This window comes from Arachis hypogaea, chromosome 19, assembly GCF_003086295.3.
Source record: "Arachis hypogaea cultivar Tifrunner chromosome 19, arahy.Tifrunner.gnm2.J5K5, whole genome shotgun sequence".
Lineage (NCBI taxonomy): Eukaryota > Viridiplantae > Streptophyta > Magnoliopsida > Fabales > Fabaceae > Arachis > Arachis hypogaea.
This window is the reverse complement of record NC_092054.1, coordinates 31,925,567-31,940,295: the sequence shown is the minus strand read 5'-3', so window position 1 is coordinate 31,940,295 and position 14,729 is coordinate 31,925,567. Positions and strand designations below refer to the sequence as shown.

Genomic DNA, 14,729 nt, shown 5'->3' with positions numbered 1-14,729 from the left:
CAATAACAATATTACAATAACAATATTATAATGTTCATTTAATTGGGATTTAATGAATTATACAAGTGACAGTATTTTATTGATCTTTTTTTAAAATGATAGGATATCTCCTTACTATACCATTATTATTTTAACAATGATATCTAATACAAGTTTTAATTTTAAATCATTTCAATTAGAATAAAGGTCAAAAGTGATATCCAAAATTGATCTTATTGGAGTTGCTCTAAAGTTACTTGTTATCGAGAGAATAACCTAAATCTTAAGCTGGGCTTAATTCGTGAGAAGAGGAAGGCGGACTTTTAATAATAGAAAGTGATCTAATGTATGATAATAAAATCTTCGAAAGACAACCAACTTGGGTTGGTCGAGTGGTCAGCTCACTCGTCCGTTTAAGCAAGTGTTAGGGGTTCGAATCCTGCCTTGTGCATGCAGCAACCCATTGGCCAGCGGCAGACCCTTAAATGGATCTTAGATCCGCGATGGATTAGTCTTTGACCTGTTGGGTTGGGAGATACCGTGGAAAACAAAAAAAAAATCTTCAAAAGACAACCTTGAATCTATGAATTGTTAAGTTATTTTGCTTTAGATTAAGTACAATTTTTGTCCATAAGGTATAGGCCGAAAATTTTTTTCGTCTCCAACTTTTTTTGCATACAAAATCGTCTCTAATGTTTCATGTAATTTTCAAATCATCCTTTGACCTAAATCTTAAAATTCTAGACTAAATTATTCCTAACAAAAAAATTATAAAATAAAAAAAAGAAGAAAAAAACAGAGAAGTTATTAATGGAAAAAAAAGGAACCACAAAGAAGTCAGTAATGGAGCACCAACAACAACAATACACAATATTCATATATTCAACAAAATCAATGTCTTTCTGGTGTTCATCTTGATATTCACTTCTTCAGCATCATCCAGAACCAAATTTATGTATTCATCAAAACCAATAATACGACTGGTGCGCAGAAATTGTGATTATACCTTGATTATGTAAAATTCATTGCTCTTTCTTTCCCTGGTAATGGCGCCAAAAACATGATGCCAGTACCATGGTTCACAACTTCGCACAACTAACCAGCAAGTGCACTGGGTCATCCAAGTAATACCTTACGTGAGTAAGGGTCGAATCCCACGGAGATTGTTGGTATGAAGCAAGCTATGGTCACCTTGTAAATCTCAGTCAGGCGGATATAAAACAGTAATGGGGTTTTTGAAAATAATTAATAAAAGAAGGATAGAAATACTTATGTAATTCCTTGGTGAGAATTTCAGATAAGCTTATAGAGATGCATTTGTTCCTCTGAACCTCTGCTTTCCTGCTATCTTCATCCAATCAGTCTTACTCCTTTCCATGGCTGGCTTTATGTAATGCATCACCATTGTCAATGGCTACTTTCGGTCTTCTCTCGGGAAAATGATCCAAATGCCCTGTCACGGCACGACTAATCGTCTGGAGGCATCACCCTTGTCAATGGTTACATCCTATCCTCTCAGTGAATATGGTCAACGCACCCTGTCACGGCATGGCTATTCATCTGTCGGTTCTCGATCATGCTGGAATAGGATTTACTATCCTTTTGCGTCTGTCACTACGCCCAGCAATCGCGAGTTTGAAGCTCGTCACAGTCATTCAATCATTGAATCCTACTCGGAATACCACAGACAAGGTTTAGACTTTCCGGATTCTCTTGAATGCCGCCATCATTCTAGCTTACACCACGAAGATTTTGATTAAGAGATCTAAGAGATACTCATTCAGTCGAAGGTAGAACGGAAGTGGTTGTCAGGCACGCGTTCATAGGGAATGATGATGATTGTCACGTTCATCACATTCAGATTGAAGTACGAATGAATATCTTAGAAGCGAAATAAGATGAATTGAATAGAAAACAGTAGTACTTTGCATTAATCTTTGAGGAACAGCAGAGCTCCACACCTTAATCTATGGAGTGTAGAAACACTACCGTTGAAAATACATAAGTGATGATGAATTTCATTGGTCTCGGCCCCAGAGGGGAACCGGAGTAACCAAGACTGTGAATACAATGATAACAAGTTCTATTTATAATAAACTAGCTACTAGGGTTTATAGAAGTAAGTAATTGATGCATAAATCCACTTCCGGGGCCCACTTGGTGTGTGCTTGGGCTGAGCTTGAGTGTTACACGTGTAGAGGTCCTTCTTAGAGTTGAACGCCAGCTTTTGTGCCAGTTTGGGCGTTGAACTCCACTTTGCAGCTTGTTTCTGGCGCTGGACGCCAGAATTGTGCAGAGAGCTAGCGTTGAATGCCAGTTTGCATCGTCTAAACTTGGGTAAAGTATGGACTATTATATATTTCTAGAAAGCCCTGGATGTCTATTTTCCAACGCAATTGGAAGCGCACCATTTTGTATTCTGTAGCTCCAGAAAATCCATTTTGAGTGCAGGAAGGTCAGAATCCAACAGCATCAGCAGTCCTTCTTCAACCTCTGAATCTGATTTTTGCTCAAGTCTCTCAATTTCAGCCAGAAAATACCTGAAATCACAGAAAAACACACAAACTCATAGTAAAGTCCAGACATGTGAATTTAACATAAAAACTAATAAAAACATCCCTAAAAGTAACTAGATCCTACTAAAAACATACTAAAAACAATGCCAAAAAGCGTATAAATTATCCGCTCATCACAACACCAAACTTAAATTGTTGCTTGTCCCCAAGCAACTGAAAATCAAATAGGATAAAAAGAAGAGAATATACTATAAATTCCAAACTATCAATGAAACATAGCTTCAATCATATGAGCGGGACTTATAGCTTTTTGCCTCTTGAATAGTTTTGGCATCTCACTTTATCCATGGAGGTTCAGAATGATTGGCATCTATAGGAACTCAGAGTTCAGATAGTGTTATTGACTCTCCTAGTTCAGTATGATGATTCTTGAACACAGCTTCTTTATGAGTCTTGGCCGTGGCCCTAAGCACTTTGTTTTCCAGTATTACCACCGGATACATAAATGTCACAGACACATAATTGGGTGAACCTTTTCAGATTGTGACTCAGCTTTGCTAAAGTCCCCAATTAGAGGTGTCCAGGGTTCTTAAGCACACTCCTTTTTTTTGCTTTGGACCTTGACTTTAACCGCTCAATCTCAAGTTGTCACTTGACACCTACACGCCACAAGCACATGGTTAGGGACAGCTTGGTTTAGCCGCTTAGACCAGGATTTTATTCCTTTAGGCCCTCCTATCCACTGATGCTCAAAGCCTTGGGATCCTTTTTATTTGCCCTTGCCTTTTGGTTTTAAGGGTTATTGGATTTTTGCTCTTGCCTCTTGGTTTTAAGAGCTTTTGGCTTTTTCTGCTTGCTTTTTCTTTCTATTTTTTTTCGCCTATTTTTTTTTCTGCAAGCTTTGTTCTTTGCTGCTTTTTCTTGCTTCAAGAATCATTTTTATGATTTTTCAGATTATCAAATAACATGTCTCCTTATCATCATTCTTTCAAGAGCCAACATATTTAACATTCTTAAACAACAACTTCAAAAGACATATGCACTGTTCAAGCATTCATTCAGAAAACAAGAAGCATTGTCACCACATCAATATAATTAAACTAAGTTCAAGGATAAATTCGAAACTCATGTACTTCTTGTTCTTTTGAATTAAAACAGTTTTTATTTAAGAGAGGTGATGGATTTATAGGACATTCATAACTTTAAGACAAAGTTACTAACTACTAATGATCATGTAATGAAGACACAAACATAGATAAGCACATAACATAGAAAACGAAAAACAGAAGAAATAAGAACAAGGAATGAATCCACCTTAGTGATGATGGCATTTCCTTCTTGAGGAACCAATGATGTTCTTGAGCTCTTCTATGTCTCTTCCTTGCCTTTGTGGCTTGATTCCTAGTGATTTTTGGTATTTCTATCCTCAGTTGCTTCCAATAACTATGTGGAGGGAAGTGCATCCCCTGAGGTATCTCAGGGATCTCTTGATTTGCAGCCACATGTTCTACCACTGAGCTATAGATCCTTTACATAATTGTTTTACCACACCAAACTTTGAATATTGCTCGCCATCGAGCAAAAGAAGAAAGAATAGAGGAAGAAGAAGAAGAAAATATGGAGAAGAGGGGTGAAATGTGTTTCGGCCAAGTAGAGAGGAGAGGGTTGTGGTGTGTGAAAATGAGGAAGAATGGAGGGCTATATATAGGGGAGGGAGGGGAGTTAAGGTTCGGCCATTTAGGGTGGGTTTGGGTGGGAAATTGGTTTTGAATTTTGAAGGTAGGTGGAGTTTATAAGGTAGGTTTATGGGGAAGAGTGGATGGATGTGAGTGGTGAAGAGGTAATGGGGAAGAGAGATTGAGGTGATTGGTGAAGGGTTTTTGGGGAAGGGTGTTTATGGGATTGTGTGAAAGAGAGGTGAGAAGAAGTGAGTGGAGGTAGGTGGGGATCCTGTAGGGTCCACAGATCCTGAGATGATCCTGTGGGATCCACAGATCCTGAGATGATCCTGTGGGGTCCACAGATCCTGAGGTGTTCAAGGATTTACACCCTTGCACCAAATTAGGCATGCAAAATGCCCTTGCACGCAACTCTGGGCGTTCAGCGCCAGGTTGGTGCCCATTTTGGGCATTCAACGCCCATTTACTGGCCATTTCTGGCGTTGAACGCCAGAACCATGCTTGTTCTGGGCGTTCAGCGCCCAGATACTGCCCATTTTGGGCGTTCAGCGCCAGAACCATGCTCTGTTCTGGCGTTGAACGCCAGACAGATGCTTCCTCTAGGGTGTGATTTTTCTTCTGCTGTTTTTGATTCCGTTTTCAATTTTTATATTTATTTTGTGACTCCACATGATCATGAACCTATAAAGACATATAACTAAGAAAAATATAGTTAGATAAATAAAAATTGGGTTGCCTCCCAACAAGCGCTTCTTTAATGTCAATAGCTTGACAGTGGGCTCTCATGGAGCCTCACAGATGTTCAGAGCATTGTTGAGACCCTCCAACACCAAACTTAGAGTTTGGATATGGGAGTTCAACACCAAACTTAGAGTTTGGTTGTGGCCTCCCAACACCAAACTTAGAGTTTGACTGTGGGGGCTTTGTTTGACTCTGCTTTGAGAGAAGCTTTTTCTGCTTCCTCTCCATGGATACAAAGAGAGATCCTTGAGTTGTAAACACAAGGTTGTCCTTATTCAATTGAAGGATCAATTCTCCTCTGTCCACATCAATCACAGCTCTTGCTGTGGCTAGGAAAGGTCTTCCTAGGATGATGGATTCATCCTCTTCCTTTCTAGTATCCAGGACTATGAAATCAGCAGGGATGTAAAGGCCTTTAACCTTTACTAACACGTCCTCTACTTGTCCATAAGCCTGTTTTCTTGAATTGTCTGCCATCTCTAATGAGATTTTAGCAGCTTGCACCCCATAGATTCCCAGTTTCTCTATTACAGAGAGGGGCATGAGGTTTATCCCTGAACCAAGGTCACACAGAGCCTTAAAGATCATGGTGCCTATGGTACAAGGTATTATGAACTTTCCAGGATTCTGTCTCTTCTGAGGCAATGTCAGTTGATCCAGATTACTTAGTTCATTGGTGAACAAAGGAGGTTCATCTTCCCAAGTTTCAATACCAAATAATTTGGCATTCAGCTTCATGATTGCACCAAGAAACTTGGCAGTTTGCTCTTCAGTAACATCCTCATTCTCTTCAGAAGAGGAATACTCATCAGAGCTCATGAAGGGCATAAGGAGGTTCAATGGAATCTCTATGGTATCTAGATGAGCCTCAGAGTCCTTTGGTTCCTCAGAGGGAAGCTCCTTATTGATCACTGGACGTCTTAGGAGGTCTTCCTCCTTGGGATTCACGTCCTCTCCTTCCCTTACAGGTTCGGCCATGGTGCTTATGTCAATGGCCTTGCACTCTCCTTTTGGGTTCTCTTCTGTATTGCTTGGGAGAGTACTAGGAGGGATTTCAGTGATCCTCTTACTCAGCTGGCCCACTTGTGCTTCCAAATTTCTAATGGAAGACCTTGTTTCATTCATGAAACTTACAGTGGCCTTGGACAGATCAGAGACTGAGTTTGCCAAATTAGAGGTATTTTGTTCAGAATTCTCTGTCTGTTGCTGAGTGGATGATGGAAAAGGCTTGCTATTGCTAAACCTGTTTCTTCCACCATTATTAAAGCCTTGTTGAGGCCTTTGATCCTTCCATGAGAGATTTGGATGATTTCACCATGATGGATTATAGGTGTTTCCATAAGGTTCACCCATGTAATTTACCTCTGCTATTGCAGGGTTTTCAGGATCATAAGCTTCTTCTTCAGAAGATGCCTCTTGAGTACTGTTGGATGCAGCTTGCATTCCATTCAGACTCTGAGAAATCATATTGACTTGCTGAGTCAATATTTTGTTCTGAGCCAATATGGCATTCAGAGTATCAACTTCAAGAACTCCCTTCTTCTGAGGCGTCCCATTACTCACAGGATTCCTCTCAGAAGTGTACATGAACTGGTTATTAGCAACCATGACGATGAGTTCTTGAGCTTCTGCAGGCATTTTCTTTAGGTGAATGGATCCACCTGCAGAAGTATCCAATGACATATTTGATAGCTCAGATAAACCATCATAGAATATATCCAGGATGGTCCATTCTGAAAGCATGTCAGAAGGACACTTTTTGGTCAGCTGCTTGTATCTTTCCCAAGCTTCATAGAGGGATTCACCTTCTTTCTGTCTGAAGGTTTGAACATCCACTCTAAGCTTGCTCAGCTTTTGAGGAGGAAAGAACTTAGCTAAGAAAGTCATGACCAGCTTATCCCAAGAGTTCAGGCTGTCTTTGGGTTGAGAGTCCAACTACACTCTAGCTCTGTCTCTTACAGCAAAAGGGAAAAGCATGAGCCTGTAGACTTCAGGATTTACTCCATTAGTCTTAACAGTATCACAGATCTGCAAGAATTCAGTTAAGAACTGAAAAGGATCTTCAGATGGAAGTCCATGAAACTTGCAGTTCTGCTGCATCAGAGAAACTAGCTGAGGTTTCAGCTAAAAATTGTTTGCTCCAATGGCAGGAATGGAGATGCTTCTTCCATGTAAATTGGAATTTAGTGCAGTAAAGTCACCAAGCATCTTCCTTACATTATTATTATTTTCGGCTGCCATCTCCTCTTTCTGTTCGAAAATTTCTGACAGGTGCTTGCTGGTTTGTTGTAATTCAGCTTCTCTTAGTTTTCTTCTTCAGAGTCCTTTCAGGTTCTGGATCTGCTTCAACAAGAATATTCTTGTCCTTATTCCTGCTCATATGACAAAGAAGAGGGCACAAAAAAAATAATAATAATAGAGATCTTTTTTTTTTGTGAGTAAGGGAGAGATGTTAGTAGATGAATAAACAAATAGAAGGAGATGAGAGAGAAGAAAATTTTCGAAAATAATTTTTGAAAAGGAGTTAGTGATTTTCGAAAATGGTTTTTGAAAAATGTTAGTAATTTTTGAAATTTTTTAAAAATCAAAGATTAAAATAATTAGTTAATTAAAAAGAAATTTTAAAAAAGAGGGAAGATATTTTCGAAAATTAGAGAGAGAGTTAGTTAGGTGGTTTTGAAAAAGATGAGAAACAAACAAAAAGTTAGTTAGTTAGTTGAAACAAATTTAGAAAATCAATTTTGAAAAGATAAGAAGATAAGAAGTTAGAAAAGATATTTTGAAATCAAATTTTTGAAAAAGATATGATGAGAAGATATTTTTGAAAAGATATGATTGAAATTGGTTTTGAAAAAGATTTGATTTTTAAAATCACAATTAATGACTTGATTCACAAGAAATCACAAGATATGATTCTAGAACTTAAAGTTTGAATCTTTCTTAACAAGTAAGTAACAAACTTGAAATTTTTGAATCAAAATATTAATTGGTGATGTTATTTTCGAAAATTTGATATAAAAATAAGAAAAATATTTTTGAAAAATGTTTTTAGAATTTTCGAAAATAACTAAGAAAATTGAAAAAGATTTGATTTTTGAAAAAGATTTTGAAAAAGATAATATTTTTAAATTGAAAATTTGATTTGACTCGTAAAAACAACTAGATTTTAAAATTTTTTTGAAAAAGTCAAATCTAATTTTCGAAATTTTGAGAGAGAAAAAGGGAAAGATATTTTTTTTATTTTTGAATTTTTAATGAAGAGAGAGAAAAACAAGAAAAATGATGCAATGCATGAAAGTTATGGATCAAAACAATGAATGCATGCAAGAATGCTATGAATGTCAAGATGAACACCAAGAACACTATGAAGATCATGATGAACATCAAGAACACATTTTTGAAAAATTTTTTTAATGCAAGGAAAACATGCAAGACACCAAACTTAGAAATCTTTAATGCTTAGGCACTAAGAATTCAAGAATGCATATGAAAAACAAGAAAAGACACAAAACATTCAAATGCAAAGATCAAACAAGAAGACTTACCAAGAACAACTTGAAGATCATGAAGAACACTATGAATACATGAAATTTTCGAAAAATGCAAGATGCACATACAATTGACACCAAACTTATAACATGACTCAAGACTCAAACAAGAACACAAAATATTTTTTTGATTTTTATGATTTTCTAATTTTTTTGTATTATTTTTTTTTCGAAAATTATTTGAAAAACAAAAATAAGGATTTCAAAATCTTTAATATGAATTCCAGGAATCTTGTGCTCTTTAGTCTAAAGCTTCAATCAAAGGGTCAGGCATGGATTAATAGCCAGCCAAGCTTTAGTATGTACTCAGACATGACAAGCCTAACATATCCTATCCAAAAGAATTGGACATGGCTCCACTGAGGTGATTAGTTGAAGACCAATCCCAAAGCAGTTTAGGTATGGCTTTACAGCCAGATAGGATTCAACATGTTTCATGAAACACTAGAATTCATTCTTAAAAATTCTGAAGAAAAATAGATTTTTGAAAACATTTTTATTTTTGAAAACATTTTTATTTAAATTTTTTTTTTCGAAAACAAAGTAGAAATTTTTGAAATATTTTTGAAAAATTTTTGAAAACAAAACAAAAAGAAAATTACCTAATCTGAGCAACAAGATGAACCGTCAGTTGTCCAAACTCGAACAATCCCCGGCAACGGCGCCAAAAATTTGGTGCGCAAAAATTGTGATTACACCTTGATTATGTAAAATTCATCGCTCTTTCTTTCCCTGGTAATGGCGCCAAAAACATGATGCCAGTACCATGGTTCACAACTTCGCACAACTAACCAGCAAGTGCACTGGGTCGTCCAAGTAATACCTTACGTGAGTAAGGGTCGAATCCCACGGAGATTGTCGGTGTGAAGCAAGCTATGGTCACCTTGTAAATCTCAGTCAAGCGGATATAAAATAGTAATGGGGTTTTCGAAAATAATTAATAAAAGAAGGATAGAAATACTTATGTAATTCCTTGGTGAGAATTTCAGATAAGCTTATAGAGATGCATTTGTTCCTCTGAACCTCTGCTTTCCTGCTATCTTCATCCAATCAGTCTTACTCATTTCCATGGCTGGCTTTATGTAATGCATCACCATTGTTAATGGCTACTTTCGCTCTTCTCTCGGGAAAATGATCCAAATGCCCTGTCACGGCACGACTAATCGTCTGGAGGTATCACCCTTGTCAATGGTTACATCCTATCCTCTCAGTGAATATAGTCAACGCACCCTGTCACGGCACGGCTATTCATCTGTCGGTTCTCGATCATGCTGGAATAGGATTTACTATCCTTTTGCGTCTGTCACTACGCCCAGCAATCGCGAGTTTGAAGCTCGTCACAGTCATTCAATCATTGAATCCTACTCGAAATACCACAGACAAGGTTTGGACTTTCCGGATTCTCTTGAATGCCGCCATCATTCTAGCTTACACCACGAAGATTCTGATTAAGAGATCTAAGAGATACTCATTCAGTCGAAGGTAGAACGGAAGTGGTTGTCAGGAACACGTTCATAGGGAATGATGATGATTGTCACGTTCATCACATTCAGAATAAAGTGCGAATGAATATCTTAGAAGCGAAATAAGATGAATTAAATAAAAAACAGTAGTACTTTGCATTAATCTTTGAGGAACAGCAGAGCTCCACACCTTAATCTATGGAGTGTAGAAACTCTACCGTTGAAAATACATAAGTGATGATGAAGTTCATTGGTCTCGGCCCCAGAGGGGAACCGGAGTAACCAAGACTGTGAATACAATGATAACAAGTTCTATTTATAATAAACTAGCTACTAGGGTTTACAGAAGTAAGTAATTGATGCATAAATCCACTTCCGGGGCCCACTTAGTGTGTGCTTGGGCTGAGCTTGAGTGTTGCACGTGTAGAGGTCCTTCTTGGAGTTGAACACCAGCTTTTGTGCCAGTTTGGGCGTTGAACTCCACTTTGCAGCTTGTTTCTGGCGCTGGACGCCAGAATTGGGCAGAGAGCTGGCGTTGAATGCCAGTTTGCGTCATCTAAACTTGAGAAAAGTATGGACTATTATATATTTCTGGAAAGCTCTAGATGTCTACTTTCTAACGCAATTGAAAGCGCTCCATTTTGAGTTCTGTAGCTCCAGAAAATCCATTTTGAGTGCAGGGAGGTCAGAATCCAACAGCATCAGCAGTCCTTCTTCAACCTCTGAATCTGATTTTCGCTCAAGTCCCTCAATTTCAGCCAGAAAATACCTGAAATCACAGAAAAACACACAAACTCATAGTAAAGTCCAGAAATGTGAATTTAACATAAAAACTAATGAAAACATCCCTAAAAGTAACTAGATCCTACTAAAAACATACTAAAAACAATGCCAAAAAGCGTATAAATTATCCGCTCATCAACGACCTTTAATCCTCAAATCCTTTTGTTCAAAGAGTCAAATCTAAATGCGAGCTTTACTTTAAAGGAACCTGAAAATCAAGTTAATGGGTTGGGTCATAACCCTTTGAACTTTAGTGCTTGCCATGGTTTGGAAACTCGATTAAACATTTGCACGAATAAAATAGTATTTTACAGTGAGGAAGCTCAAACTAAAACCCTATTAAAATCAAACAAACAAATTCAACGAATTCAATTTAAATGTCGTTGAGTGTCAAGGGATGAGAGAAGGGAGAGCTGCTGGTGAGGACAGTGGGCAACGGGCAGCGGGCAGCGAGCGGCGAGGATTAGCGTATACCTGCTAGGGTTTGCAACCAAGTGACTGAGAGTTTCTGATGAAAAAGAAGAAACAGAACTTTAATGGGTTGGGTCATTGCCGTTTTTTCTGTATTTTTCTGCTTCTGTTTTGCTTGTTTTTTACTTTTGATGAAGAAGAAGATGGGGAAGAGGAGGAGAAGGGTATTTTGGTTCGAAGAACAATTTTAAAATTACTTTGAACCTTAAGGACGATTTTGTATGTAAAAATATGTTAGGGACAAAAAAAATTTTTGGCCTATACCTTAAGGACCAAAATCGTACTTAACCCTTTTGCTTTCCTTTAATTTTTTGTTGCTTTTTTTACTTGCACCAAATTAAATCACTCTTAAATCTCAATCAACTATTATATGTTTTCTTTGTGAGACAACCTAAATTATACTATAACTACATTAATTATGTATAATTTGGTTTATAAACTCTAATTTGGTTGTTACTTCAACCAAATTCTCTCACCAAACTATTTCGTCAAATAAAGGTATTCAAAGATCGGATAAGAATTAATTTGACTAAAATATTAATCTGATTCATACAAATAAATCCGATCGATAAGATATATATGTTTTCAAAAAAGTTAGATAATTAAACTCTTTTTTTTTATTTTTAACTAAGTCAAACTAAGTTAAATTTATATACGCACATGTTATGAATAAGAATAAAGCTCATGATTATGAGTAAATAGAAATCCGATGTTACTGATTCATAAAATCACATATTTATGAAGCTTCCAAATCATAGCATTAAAAACATACAATGAAGGCGGTAAATGCTTAGAAAATGGTTACTCTGGAAAAAGAAATAAAGGAAAAAGGAAAACTCAGCAGGTAAAAGACTATTCACTCTATCACCTAAAATACTACTGACTTAAGCATCAGAGTATTTTACAGGTTGTCCTCCCGACCTGATTCTGACATTGCTCAAGTTAGGATATCCAATCTCCTGGTCACACAAGCTCGTAACCTCAACAAAAGGTACAAACATTTAGCACCGTCTGTGGGAATCTTACGTTGTCTGGACCATGGTTGATAAAAAAATTCATTAGATAATTAACCCAATCACTCCGTTTAAGGAACAATATCATGATGATGGGCATGAAACGAATGTTACCCCGCCTACCAACGAGGAACATCAAGTTCCCCCAGGGTTCAAAAACCGTGAAGAGCATAACACTGGAGCTCAAAATGTTGAGGCTCGTCATTTTGCTGGGTTAGGGCACAACTACGTTCATGCCATGCAAGAAATGCACGATAGAGTGAAAGAATTGGAATGTCACTGGGTAGAGTTAGAACGTTGGCTGGTAGAATGATCACAATTGAGGCAATCTTAGGCATGGCAATTTCTCCCGGCGTACCGCAGGGATTTACCCTCTGGGGACGGATATGGGGACAATTTTGTACTTGCGAAAATGGAAAATGGGGACCCGTATAATAAACGGGGGTAGGAGCGAAGAACCGCCCCGTGGGTATCCGTATAATCTCCGCATATAGAAAATAATTAAAATATCCCTGGCATATATATAAGTTTCACAGGAACCCTAGCCGTCAGTCACTCCCACTCATTTCAGATTTTCAAACCCTATTCTCTCCACATTTCCTCTCACTGCCGTGACTGCCACCCTCCTATCCCCTTACCTCCAAGCTCTTCCCCTCTCACTGCTTTCCCCCCTCATCCTCAAGGTCACTACAACACCGTCATCGTAGAACGTCGTCGTCACGCGCGGCACACTTGACCCAGCCTATCGCGTCAGAGGCAGAAGCGTTTGCCATCCTATAATTTCTATCTTTCTTATCATCACCAATTTCTTTTCTTGAATGCAACTTCTTTGTTTGGATTCAGAGCAATCAAAAACACAAAATGAAAATTTTCCAGATCATGGTTATTAATTATTTGTTATTCGAAATTTATATGTGATTAAAATTTTAATTTACTCATTTGCTCACAAATTTCATAGAGACTGATCCTTTTTAACATCAACACGTTATAAACTTAGAAACTGTATGCTTTTATTGATTTATTTATCTTACATGTTAACAACTCTGTCGAGCTTGAACTTGAAGATTGGTAATCTGTGTAGTAATGTTTACTTCTCTCATTTCATGAAAATCAATATTTTTATTATCTCCATTTTTTATTTCTAGTTGAAATATTTAGTAGCTAAAACTATTTAGAATTCACTTTATTAATCTTAAGAACCTTTTTTTATTTAAGAAGAGTTATGGAGGAAGAATACACAAGCATTAGGATGTTACATGTGTATTCTGCCTCCTTATCTTCAAAATTTTCTTTCAATGCAGATTTTGATTTGTCTGATATGTGACAAGAACACACTATAGCTGTTGAACATCTAGCTCCAAGCTTAGCTACTCTTAGAATGGAACTTTGTCCAGCATATATGAGCGATGCTTATTTTTGGATGATTTATTTTGTACTCTTGCACCCTAGACTCAAGAAAAATGATGCTAATCTTCTATCAACCCCACGAATGAGTGAAATGTTAATTGGAAGTGATTGTCTTGCCTTGATGTATTTGTTTGGCTTATTTCATAAATTTCATGCCCTAACCATTGTTGATGTCTTGTATAACCAGGATTATGTTATTTACTTTAAGATTTATGTTTTTAGACTACGATAAATATGTTTGGTATTTGGATATATTATCTTCTATTTTTTTTAATTTTTTCTAATTTTTTTGAATTTTTTAAAAATCTGCGGATATCCAAGTCCTTGGCAAATACGAGATCCCCATTACTCATTGTGGGGACGAGGCAAGGATTGGGATTGATTATGGAGGCGGGGGCATGGTGTATGTCCCTGCCCCCATGGGACCCATTGCCATTCCTAGGCAATCCTGGTCTCGAAGTCGTACAATCAAGGACCATAATCATAATCGTGAAAGGGAAAACCCAAAAAGGGTCCCTGATCACTGACAAGGTCACAATCGGCGACGATCACACTCACCTCAAAGATACAAGGGGTCACCTCGACGTAATGATGGACGTCATAAGTCTGAGAGACGAGGAAAGGACGAGTCTCGGTCAGCCCAGTCTAAAAGGAGATGAACTCCGCAAAGAAGTCCAACTCGTAAAATACATAGGGATTATAGGGTGCACGTGATTATCGGTCAAACCCTGTTTGCATCTCATGTTCTCTAAATTTTCTTATCCAAGCATTTTGACAAGTCGACAGATCTAAAATATAAGGGAAAGTCGGATCCTCAGGAGCACATTGACGCTTTTGAGGTCAGAATGAACCTTGAAGGTGTTGGAGATGTGATTAAGTGCAAGGCATTCCCACTAACGTTGTCTAGGCCAACAATGGCCTGGTTTAATATATCGCCCTTTGGACCCATCTCGTCATTTGTTGATATCAAAAACAAATTCCTAACTCACTTCACCATGAGTAGAACTCAAGCCAATCATCCTATCTCACTACTTAATGTGGGGTAAAGAGTGGGAGAAAGCATCCAAGATTATTTGGATCACTTTAACAAAGACTTGCTGGAGGTGAACACACAAACTCCTGAAGTCGT

At 37.6% G+C, this 14,729-nt stretch overlaps 1 non-coding gene across 1 annotated transcript; it reads left to right on the top strand.

Annotated features, from left to right (window-relative positions):
* Positions 1-6,652: 6,652 nt before the first annotated feature.
* LOC112781453 (small nucleolar RNA R71) lies at positions 6,653-6,760 on the top strand. Its single transcript, XR_003192229.1, has one exon. It is a non-coding gene; the product is annotated as a small nucleolar RNA R71 (small nucleolar RNA).
* The last annotated feature ends 7,969 nt before the right edge of the window (positions 6,761-14,729 follow it).